The 12,857-nt window shown below is 39.3% G+C and overlaps 1 protein-coding gene across 5 annotated transcripts in view; it reads left to right on the top strand.

Annotated features, from left to right (window-relative positions):
- lama2 (laminin, alpha 2) overlaps positions 1-12,857 on the top strand; it is a 322,377-nt gene that overhangs the window by 36,794 nt on the left and 272,726 nt on the right. The gene's annotated exons all lie outside the window — the stretch shown is intronic.

Here is a 12,857-nt window from a genome sequence, read left to right as displayed (position 1 = left end):
TGAGTCAGCAACCTGTAGTTCAGCACTGTCAAAACCCATAGCCATCACTTAATGCTGTGTGTGTGAGAACCTCCTTACCCCAGGTGAGCTTATTTCAATCATTTCATTCAGATTTTTATTCCCTTTTTATCCACTTTTGTGTGACACGTGGTTATGGTGTTCAGTGTGTGATTTCAGAGATATAGGAAGTATATAATATAAAAAATTAAATGCAGTAGATTCAACTCGAACAAGAGGTATATAGACAGTTACATGTTCTGGAGATACAGCATGTTATAAGTGGTTACTAGGTAGCTGCTGCTTTGTAAAGACACTCTTTTTATACCTGCCGTGCTGAGCTCTATCCTATTTGGAAGACATTGTGTAATGGTCCCCAAAAGTGGGGACAGCTGCCCCTCAATCAGTGTGCAGACATTTTAATTTTTTCATAAGTACTTAATATTATTTTAATTGCTTTTATTAAGTGCTACATTCAATAATTCAGTCTCACTGTGTTTTTCCTGTGATGCCATGTTAAAAGGACAGTTCACCCCAAAACCCCACTTGGCTCGTGGTGAAAAAATCAACAGCAATGTCTCTTTCCAGTAATCATGACCTGGTTACTCAAGATAATCCACAGACCTTGTCGTGAGCAGTTTCATGGAGGAACTATTTTTTTCTACCAAACTACACCTGCCAACTGAATCACTGTGCAGAAGGAAGTGTACATCTACTCATGGAAAAGAGGCTTGTGTTCGTAGCAGTAGTGCTAGGTGAGCCAGCAGTAGATGCATGCTTCCTTCTGTGCAACCATATGGTTGGCAGGTGTAGATGGTAGACAGAAAATAATTCCTACATGAAACTGCTCACAACAAGGTCTGTGGATTATCTTGAGTAACCAGGTCATGTTTCCTGGAAAGAGACATTGCTGTTGAGTTTTTCAAATGTATTTTTTGGCGCTTTCAGCACCACGAGCCAAGTGCCATCTAGTTCCATTACATTGGAGAGATGTAAGGCATCAATACAGTTGATATCTCCAGACATGATTTTCTACATTTTACTGTTTTTTTGTTGTTGTTATGTATCTGTCCTTTATGGCAGACTCTATTCTCATTATTTAACTTTTTTTTTATTTTAATTGCTGTTTAAAATTCCTGATTGACATTGCTGCTATGTTTTTGTTTTTATTGACTTTTTTTTTTTGTAGCAGTTTACCTGGAATTACTATCATATACTTGTGTCCTTCTTGCCCATTGAATGAGAACTCAGGGCATTGCTGTAAAAGAGCTGAATGCTCAGTCAATTTCCCGCGAAAAAACGGTGGTTTTACTCAAGATAATCAACAGAACTTGTTGTGAGCAGTTTCATGTAGGAACTATTTTCTTTCTGCCAAACTACACCCACCAACTGTATCACAGCACAGAAGCAAGCGTACCTCTACTGCTAGCTCACCTAGCACCACTCAGCTAGCTAACATTACACCTCAACCGAAGAGTATGCCATTAATGTTTACATCTTGCACTGTCACAAACAGATGCCTTCTTGTCGATGAGTATGCTTCCCCCTGTGCGGTGATATGGTTGGCATGTGTAGTTTGGCAGAAGAGAAGATAGTTGTTGAAAAGTGGTTGAAAATAGAAAATAAACTGCTCAAGAACGCTTCACATCTGTGAATTATCTTGAGTAATTGGGTCATTATTTCTGGAAAGAGACATTGCTGTTGAGTTTTTCAAATGTATTTTTTGGCGGTTTGAACGCCACAAGCCAAGCGCCATTTAGTTCCATTATATTGGAGAAAAGGCAGACATCTCTACAGCTGATATCTCCAACACTCAATCTAGATTAATAAAAAGCACTACAGACAAGACGGAAAATGTGTACTTTTTTTATTTTGAGGTTAACTGTCCCTTTAAGATTTTGAAATGGTAATTCAAAGCAAATGAGATAACATCAGCCTTCCTGTTTGATCCTTTTCCATAACTATAATGTTGCTGACCCTGACTTCTAACCTCCCTTGGTGAGGGAAAAGAGCTGGTAATCTGCTTTTGGGAAATAATATGTTTTCATGTTATTGTAATAAAGTTATGTGACCAAGACGTGTGCAGCGGCAGAGAGCTTGTTCCAGGGTCCTGTTCAATCAAAGTTTGGATTGAACGGACGAAAACACCTTTTGATTTGTTAAAAAAAAAATGCATTTTGCAGTTACATATTCAAATGAGGATGATGATGAAATGATGATTTGATGTTTGAATGTCTAGTCCTGCCCTCAGAAGTATAGTTTTACAAGCAGCATAAGAAATGAGTGGAAATCATACCTGGAAAAATAATCTATTTCTCACAAGCTTAAAATATTCTTCTTCTAAATTCTATTTTCTGTCAGATTTATGTACGAATCCTGTGACCAAACCAGGTCTAAACATCTGTTTTGTATTTTTGTTGGCCTGTAATGATGTTATCCATGTCGACTTTCAAATTGTTGGCTGTGTCTGCTGTCAACAGACTGTAAAACTGTTAGAACAAATCTTAAGATCTTACCAGCCCTGCCAACGAACAGAGAGACTAATGGCAGCAAGTCTCGCTTCCATCAGTCTCTGTGATGGCGAGCTCCTCTGTAGTTTGGAGAAGTCGATCCCCAGAGAAGACAACTGACTTAATTGTGTGTGCTCGTACAGTGAATATTACTCATGATAACTGGCTGTTCTTTTTGTCCATGCCTTGTTGATTGGTCCCCACGGACCCGCCCACTCAAGTCTTTCGCCAATAGTACACTGTTTCCTGTCTCTCCCCGTGTCATTCATAAGTCAACTGAATGGAGAAAAGAAGGGAGGGGAGGAGAGAGGCTGTGAGACGAAGGACGATGAGGAAAATGAGACAGAAACAGGAAAAGCAAGAGAATGAGAGAGGTGCACGGACGGAGATGAGAGATATTAACGCTGTAGCCTGTGTGTTCGGTTTCAATCTCCTTGGTAACCGTTTCTTCCTGGAAGCTCATGAGCGTCCATCTGGATTTCCAATTAGCCACAATCCCTTGTGACCCCACTGGCCGCATCTAGAGAATGATGTTATTTCCTGACCTGACAAATACAGAACACATTCAAGATAGGCGGACCTGCACAGTCCCAGCGTACATCCACATCAATACATGTAATACATATGAATACACACAGGGCCTACGCACATAGCAAGGCCTCTAGTCATCGCACAGTCATACTGTCTCCACCCTGTTTCTCTCCTCCATCTTGTCCTCTCAACACATTTGCATTAGTTTTCAACATAAGAGATTTATTTTTGTAGTCTTTCTATGTATCTATAGAGTTAAATTGCGTGTCAGGTTTAATCCAATCCATCATCTCACAACTCATGTCATAATAAATTTCAGTAGCTAATTTATAGTGAGATCAGAGAGGTGTAATTCTGCACAGCGTATCACACAACGCCGTCAAACCTAATTTCATATTTTATGGATTTTCAAAGCAAATCTGTGTATCTCATTACTTACCTAATGTATCCAGACATTACATGGAGATTATAGTTTACTGTTGGAGACTGTGTTAGATTACAGATAAATTGAAATGCTCCCATTCCAAACTCTAATAAGCAAAAAGGAGTTAATCATGATTGTCAAACGTGCATTAAGGGAAAGTAATGGGCATTACACGGCATGTTATACATTTGATTAGACTGTAAAACATCCATATTAGAATGAGTATTTAAAGTGGCTTTTCCTTTGGCTTTTATTACGTGGTGATCAATAAGTTTAATTGTGATCACAGGGCTCCAGACTAACTTATTTTAGTAGGAGCACTGTAGCCTCTAACTGATTTTAGTCTTTTTTCCCCTCTGAAAATATTACCCTTATAGTCTAACCTATGTAGGTCTGCTACAGCATCAGATCGAATGTAAGTAAATACCCAATTTCATATAGTTCAACGTTTCCACGGCAACTTGTAAAACGATCTCGAGGACTGTCTATCAGCCGCTTGCAGTCTCTTTACGTGATGACAGTAAAAACATCACACTACGTACAACTGAATTCCACGAGGGCTCAGTCTGCAGGTCCAGAGGGTGGACATTTGGATTCAGCCTCTGACTTGATGGCAGCTTTTTGTCATCGCCACCTGCTGCAGCCGCCTGCTCTCGTCCACTTTCCAGCGAGGCGCAGTTCATCTCGAACGAGCCTACTGATGAGTGCACTTAAGTAATTATTCACTCCCAGACTTCCCTCCTCTCACACACGTTGGCCTAAACTGGCGAAGTCACTGCCTCAATTTTAACAACATAAAAAAAAAAAAAAAAAATGCCTGCAAATTTGCGGGTCGCACATGAGCGAGTAGTCCTGGATCGAAGTTTTATGTATGTATTTGCGGCCCATTTTAAAAGATCTATAGTGTAGATGTGTCCAGCTCCACTGTTATTAGTTAACTGGGTGCATAATGTGGGTATAAAGTAAGGTGCCAGGGGCAAAGGTTGTATTTAGTCCCTTAATTAATTGTAAATGTTATTTTGGGGATAACATGAATTCAGCCAGTCAGAGTGTTATCTCCCATTCCCTTTAAAAGCCAGGTGTGCCTGTACCTGATCCATTGCTATTTACATGGTGTACTCTGCAGATTGGAGAAGTGAGTGGTTTTCTGCTGAGAGTAATGCAGTAAGAGCAGCAATGTCACTGCTGGGACATTGAAACAGCAAAACTAACAACTGTAGATATAAACTCAACAGAGGAAACAGAACTGAAGTTTTAGCTTTTGAAATAATCAATGAAGTTACGCTGCTCCTTTTGTGAAAATTAGCACAATGTCTCTCTTAATGGGGAGTTGGACAGCAGCTCTGCTCTGCTCTCTGCTATGTTCACATTTTAGCGAATGTAATCCAATGTTTTCCTCATTAATGATGTATTATTTCACCCACCTGCAACCCATCCACACATCCCTGTGAACCGCCTATGTGTGTGCATCTTATTATCTGAATATGGTGCCCTTTTAAAAAGCAGAAAAATGCCCCGCCATTCTGATTGTAAACCAGGTTTTTGCTGATTCTGCTCTCAAAGCAGCAATGTTCCGACAATGCGCCTGACCATACCTCATTTTGAGACCTAAATGCCCATGGGTGCACAGTTGGGTATAAGTACTTACACAATGCGAGTGCTGGACTTTAAAATGACAAATGCGCCAGGCTGAAACTAGCAATGGCAGTTGTGATAAACCTAACTATTCATAATACGTATATAAAGTGGAGCCAATGTCATTTTGTCCGTTTTCATTAGCGAGTCGCACGTCCAGTTACAGTAGCGTGACCACATTTCTTTGGCCAGTTTGCAGCAGATTGGAGAGAAAATATCCAACAGGCACTATATTCTTTTAACAGACTCTCTATTACCCATTACCCATCTGGAAGTGCCATTTTTTCCAATGCCAAAAAATCTGAACTGTCCTTAAATCATTTTCATTAAAGCGAACTGCCACTGTTATACACTCATTTCTGTAAATACCTCTGCTGTGACTGACCACTGCTGGGTACAGTATTTCTAGGTGTCGTGCTCACATGCGCTGGCTTCTGTGAGGTCAAACTGTGTCATTGGCTCCACTCGAACATAAAGGCCACATACATAAAGCTCGAGCAGTCACTGAACCCTGACTTTATCTCCAGGGAATGCTTTGGACTGAAAGCAAGAGCAGGCAGCAGTGTGAGGAGGAACAATTGCTGAGCTAAAGATAAATGTCCTCTCCTACTCTGCTCTGTTCTATTCTGTTCTATTCTATTCTATCCTATTCTACTCTACTTTATATTGTTGCGGGGCTGTGAGCAGAATGTAGTGATTGTAGCTATGAGAATATTAGATCCTCTAACAGTGATAAATCTCTGCGGGGCCAGAGGTCAAGTTGCTCTCTCCTGTAAATCTACTCACTGGCATGTTTTCATTACCAACACCAACATATCCCCCATATCCCCCAGACAGTATGCGTTTGTGTGTGTGTGCGTGTGTGTGTGTGTGTGTGTGTAGTGGCCTTGGCTGCAGGCTGGACTCTAAGTAACCAAGGCTAGCACCGATGAGTTCCTGCTTAAATCATACACAGCCATACACACACACACACACACACAGCTGTGTCTCTGAGGTGCTTGTGGATGATTTAACAAAGTCCTCATCGCTGCCTCATCAGGTATAGACTGGGTGTGTGTGTATGTGTGTGTCTGTGTGTGTGTGTGTGTGAGAGAAAGAGAGCAGTTGGTCCATTGCAGGATGGATTTACTGCTGGCTGGTCTGAGCTCAGCTAAATCACTTCAACCACTTATCCAGGAGTTATTGCGCATAAACATTCCCTCCCTGTGCCCCTGTCTTCCTGCCTTTTTTTTTTAATTCACTGATTTCTGATGTTGCAATAAGTCCAAGTTTTTATGCAGTGAGGTTTTTAATTCACTGATTTCTGATGTCCACACACGTCAGTATCATGATGGCGTTTGCTCATGTTTCGTGCTTAATAGATCTGAAAGTTAGAGTTTAAACTTCCATTTACATAATTATGTTTTGTCGCCATGTCAATAAATGGGAGATGCACAAAGGGGAAGCTGAAATAAAATTGTGCGAAATTGCGGTTGACCCTTCGCTAAACCCCTCTCTGACACAGTGATTGTGCAGTCAGAGCTCAGCAGCAGTAACTGAACACGGCAGGCCTTTCAAGCCTCGTGCGAGTGAGTGTTTTCTCAATGTGCCTGAGCAGAACTCCATATCCAGTGCTGATCAAGAGTTTGGAGAATGGTGTCCAGTTTTTTTCCCCCCTTTCCAAAACCAAAAGTGCTAGATCAAAAGTGCAAGGGAAGGTTAATCACTGTGTGGTACTGGGGGCTCACTGTTCTGTCTTTCGTGATAATTTGCTTCTGGTATAACAGACAGTGTAACTGATTTGAAAGTTAGTTTGTACTTCTGTAAATTCAGCCTTCGTACCTCTGTGGCTTGAGGCAATATGTTTTGGGGTTGTCTGTACATCTATCCGTACATTGGTCCGTCTGTCTGTCCATTACATTCTTATAAATGAGATATCTCAAGAATGCCTTGAGGAAATTTCCTCAGCAAAAACATCCGCTCGGACTTAGCAAGGAACTGATTAGATTTTGGTGGTCACAGGTCGAGGTCACTGCGACCTTGTCCGTCTCATTCTTGTGAAAGTGATATTTGAAGACCATTGAGGGAATTTTTTCAAAGTTGGCACAAATGCTGAGCTCAACAATTAAGTGATGAGAATATGGTCAAGGTCAAGGTCACTTTGATCTTGCATCTCTCTCATTCTTATGAATGCATTTTCTCAAGAAGTCCTTGAGTGAGTCTCCTCAAATTTGGCACAAATGGGCTTAAGAATGAACTAATTGGAATTTAGTGGTCGAAGGTCAAAGGTCAAGGTCACTGTGACCCCACAAAACATGTTTTTGGCCATAACTTAAGAATTCATATACTAATGATGACGGACTTTCACACAAATGTCTAAAAGGATCAGTGATGAAGTGTTGACATTTTATATCCAAAAGGTGAAAGGCTTGGTGTCTGCAGGTTGTTTAAAAGTCATTAAATAGTCTTGAATTTTAATTAGTGTGGTTAATTGCCACAAACATTTTATCTAATTTCATTTATCCGCCGTTTACTTTATTTTTGCCAAAACGAGTCAAGCTCTTTTGGTCAAAGTCCACATTTCTTGTGTAACAACCTACCACTGATGTCTTTTTACTTTAAACTTGCACTTACCAATTTCCAAAATGTAGATTACCTAACTCACCTCAATAACCAGATATATATCCTAAATATTAAACATACTAATACATAATACATACTTACCTGCAATGCTTGACTAAGAAAAAGATGATTTGTCCAAAAATCAGAGTTAATTTTGTTAGAAAATTGTTTTAAGGTCTTCAAAAGCATTAAATTTACATATCTGATACCCAAAGACACCTTGGAAAGGTAAGCTTCATTGTGACATCATAATGTTATGCAAAAACAATGTTCTGGACATTATTTAAACACCATGTATCAGGATGTTGAACATCCATGTTTTCACAGACATGAATGTAAACTCTAAGTACAACTTGACTGGTTTGCAGAAACATACAACCATGAAGCAGTAATCCTAGTTTTGATTTCTAATCACCATCTTTTAATTTTTTGTTGTATTTTATCCAAAACCATTTCCAGCATTTCACAGTTGTTTCCAGGGTTCTCAAATTAATCCCCTGCAAATGTCATTATTTCAGCCGAGTTTCCAACCAACTCACAGAATTAGAGTTAATTATCGGACTAGCTACATCCATAAAATCTGCCAACAACAGTTGTTTAGATGACAAAGTTGATGTTGCTGGCCAAAAGTGAGAAGCCTGCTTTTGTGTTCTCTAAAATTAAGGACCCACTGTTTCGAATGCTACTTTGAATTTTAATGTCAGCTCTGCCAATGTTATCTATGTTAACTAAATAGCTAAAATGTAAAGCAGTGGGGTAGTAGTAGCAAGTAGGGTTTGACTGAACTATTCAGAAAATGTAAAGGCAATATTAAGTTGCCAAAGCCCTCCCACGTCTCTGCACTATAGAAGGATATATGTTGTATTTTAGCCCACATTACTGTCTGCAAAATTAATTTGAGTGCGTAGAAAACAACGGGGCCTCCTGGGAGACAGTTTAGACTTAGACACTCTCCAGTCTGGAGGGGGGTGATCACCATAGCCTCCAGCAGACGTGGTCAGGTCATTGACATTGTGTGTGTGTGTATGAGTGTGAGTAAGTGGGGGATTAACTGTCTATAACTTTGTGGTTTTCCTGTTTAGTCTGAGTTTATGACCGTCTGGAAGAGGACAGCACATGCAAAGATCAACTACACAGGCACACCAAACACACCAAACACACAAACACACTTGTCTCTCTCTCTTCTTTCCTGTGACAAGTGTGTTGCCATCTGGTAAAGGACAACGTTTAGGTCTCTAATTTCCTGAAAGTGCATTTATAAGCAAAAGTTTGTGGCCCAAACGCTAAAGTAATTAGTAGTATGTGAGTTGTGACATTAAAAGTAATGCAGCAAATCAGATCAAATCAGATCTACTACAGACTTGCAGTTAATATAACATGCATTGTGGTATAATAACACGTCTTTGCTGTCCTCAGTATGCCAGGTCTTGTTTCCATTGGATTATCGTTACCTCAGTCTAAAAAGATCAGCTCAGTGACATGTGGAATCGGGCAGTAATGGGAGAGAAAGGGAGATCTTGTCATGCGAGTGTGAGACCATGAAATAAAATGTAATTGAAAGAGAGATGAGGGAAGAAAGATGGGGCCATGCCCTGACCCTTCTGATCAGCCCACAGTCTTTTCCTCCACTTTTACAAGCACTTTCTGCCTCTATTTTCTTTGTACAATAAGCCATTCATTGCTGTCTTTCAAGGCAGGGTGACTGACTGTCTGCTTATATTTTCCTTTGGAGTTTCACTGCTGATGGGAACACACACACAGACACACACACAGACTCCCGGGGCAGGAAGTCCTTGTGAGAGCAGGATGTTGACTTAGTTTTTATTTCAGCTTTCCCTGAAAACCCCTGGAGGTCCTCAGAAGAGCAGCCAGCAGATGTAAAGCCAGTGATACAGGCAGGGAAATAAAAGTATAGATTAATCTACATTTTCTTACTCTTATCGCACCAGACACGGAATAGCAAGAGCACTGAAAGTACATATTTATTTATAGCACAGGTGTTGTGGGACGATATTGAGAAAAACAGCAGGGAAAGTGAGACACAGAGAAAGTGAGTCAAAGGCAAACCAAGAGACTGATTTTTTTTATGTATATGTGTTGATAATGAAAATTCCAGTCCAGTTATGAAACACATGGCAAAGAATCATAGCAAGCTGATCATGACAACATTCGTGTGAATACCAAGGCTGTAAGCATGTTTTAAAATAGCTAAGAACTGAGGGTCAAAACCAGTATCTACAGAGCTGCTTGCACAACTGTAGACTCTTAATTTAGCCAATTTAAATCAATTTAATTTAAATAATTTCTGTCATTTTAGCTACTTATTTCTAAATAAAAATCTGTTTTTGACTTAATTCAGACTCAATTTCAATGATTAAAACTCCATCTGTAAACTCATTCAGACTAAGATATAGCAAATATTAAGATTTCCACCAACCAAACAACAGTTTTGCTTCAGTTACAAAGATAATGTTCTGGCAAACTATTTTACTGTGGACGTTTGTATGGGCATGGACACAGTGACAGAAACCACTCACTGTCCAGGCAATGTAATTCACCATCTATTAGAAAAGTCATCAATTCATCCAACATGTCAGCATAAACTACGTCACCATAGAAACCACATGCAGCAACCACAGAACACTGACAGCCGTAAGAGAGTGTGCTAATATTAAACCTTTTTTTGTTCAAGGTGAGCTTTGCCGAAGTTAAGTTGTCATTAAGTGTTACGACGAGCAGCAGCCAGGACAGAGTCTCTGCGTATAATGTGGTTAAGACGAAGATGATCACATGCTATATTTAAAGCGTTCATTTGTGATTATTGTATAATGACGCTAGTTGTGCCTGGGTTAATTTCCCTTTCATTTCGTTCAATTCAAGAAATGTACTTTTACTTAAACTTCAGTTGCTGAGAAACTTTTGTCAGTTTTGACAGTTTGTACAATGTAGGAATTAGATTAAATTCAAATAGCAACATCAACTCATGTAATTTATGAAAATATATATAATCAGAGAAAGAGGTGACACATAATGTTCCAGATGAGGCGCCTGTATAGAGCCTAATATAATGTCTATATTTTTGGTGCAATGATAAAAGCTACACCTGGATGCTGAGAGCAGCTTTAGGTGTTTGATTATTTCTGCCATGCAATAACAAAACATCATTTTCTTGAGATCATGATTTAATTAATTACTGTTCTGAATAATTTTAGGGTGGTTATGTCATATTTACTGATCAAGCTCTCTGTCAGGAGAATTACTTTCTGTACTTAAGCTCTATGTGCACTGTGTTATCTCTGTTAATCTCAATATCTTGAGATAATTGTTTTGTTATCTTGAGCCACGCGATTATTTTTATTTTTATGGTAGCTGGGTAATGACTTGGGCTACCATCGCCACCACGATCAGTCACCAAATTAAGTCATTGCCTCGAGAAAACATTTTTTATGCTTTATCTTATTGTTACAAGAAAACATAGTTTGCTATATCAAGATAATAATATAATTATGCTCTGATATCAAGACTACATGAAAACAAAAGTGATAAATTAATGAAATTTGAATCGCCATCAGCCTCCATATCTGTGCTTAGTTGTGAGGGGGTCATAGTCTTTCACTTATATTAACCCGAGATCATATTATTAATTTCTTGATAGTAGGACTTTATTTGTGTGTGAGCGTGATTCATAACTTCATCCCATCACTGTTGTCTGATGAGAAAGGAGCCACTGCCACTACGTTTACATGCACAAAATATTCCGATTTTGCTCTTATTACCAAAAAGACAATATTCCTATTAAGCTGTTTACATGGCTGATGAAGATGAATATTCCACTAATACCTTGTGATATCTGTGCATATTCAAAAACCTGTTGATATCCAAGTCTTTAATGTTTAGAAGTAGGCGTGTTTGTCCCTGCGACTAGAGACTTGGGTGTTTTGTTTAGGAATGCATCTCTTTTCAAAATATAAAAGTAACGCACACCAAGAATTATAATGAGATGCTGATCACTGGCAGTAGACTCTATTGACTCAAGTGTCGCACACTCTGGCTCCATATTCTTTTATTTTGATGATGTTTCAGCCTTTGGGCCTTCTTCAAGATCAACAAACATGTTGAGACTCAGGTACTGATCTCTTGTATAGGACACACCTTTGTCACACAGCTGATACAGTTAAATGATCATGCTACACTGTTAGGTTGAGCAAGTGGGAATGCATCTCTAACAGGGTTGCAGTGGTTTACCTCTTTCAAGGTGTGCTGTGGTATCAAAACTGAGGGTTATTATACCATGTACATTACTTAAAAAAATGCAAATTGAGGAAGAATCTCACCTTTGTTTATTTTCAAAAGGGAAACTTTTTACACAAGGTTATTGAATTTTAATCATAAAAATGTTTGTTCATCCCCAAAATAACTTTCTATTTTTGAATTGTTTAATACCGTATACAATGAAACCGTGGTATTTTCTGAGACAGTAACCGTACCTTGAAAATCTCTCTCTTGAAAATGGCTTGTTGATTCTACACCCAGAGTCTGCGATAATAGTCCATGTGTTGCAAACGGTAAAACTCCACCTGAAATGCATGTTCTGACTGTGCTGTATACGTGTTCAAATAATGCTCTTAAAGCCCAAATAATCCGGGCATATCTCTCATGTTTTAAACCCAGTTCAGACCAAAGATTCACGGTGATAGAAAACCATTGTAGAACGTTGCAGAGAAAAGTTACAGTCGCGTGAACTGGCCGTCTGAGCTCGACTCAAGCCGCCTGATGGTGTCACCTGCAACTGAGCTGGTCAAATCGCGGTTGGTTTTAGAACATAAAGTATGTCATCTGTTTCAACAGCCAGTTGGCTTGTAGTAAAGTCCGTTGGTCAAGTCAAAATGACCCCATGCTAGGGATGGGCAACACAAGCAAAAACACTATTCGAAAATCATGGCAACTATTCAACGATTTTTTGAATAATCCCCCCCATTTACACAATGTCACGGATAAACATGGGTAAATGCATGAGAAAAAAAAGTCATCACATATCACCTCTGATAATGGTTTATTCATTTAAAAACACATTGTGCACGTTTAGCACACTATTTCATGTAGTTTTTATCTGCTGGAGGGTCGCGTAGGGGAGCGTAGCGCAACAAAAATAGAAGAGC

Source organism: Epinephelus moara, chromosome 12 (genome assembly GCF_006386435.1).
Source record: "Epinephelus moara isolate mb chromosome 12, YSFRI_EMoa_1.0, whole genome shotgun sequence".
Lineage (NCBI taxonomy): Eukaryota > Metazoa > Chordata > Actinopteri > Perciformes > Serranidae > Epinephelus > Epinephelus moara.
The sequence above is the reverse complement of the archived record's forward strand: the minus strand, read 5'-3'. Positions and strand labels throughout refer to the sequence as shown.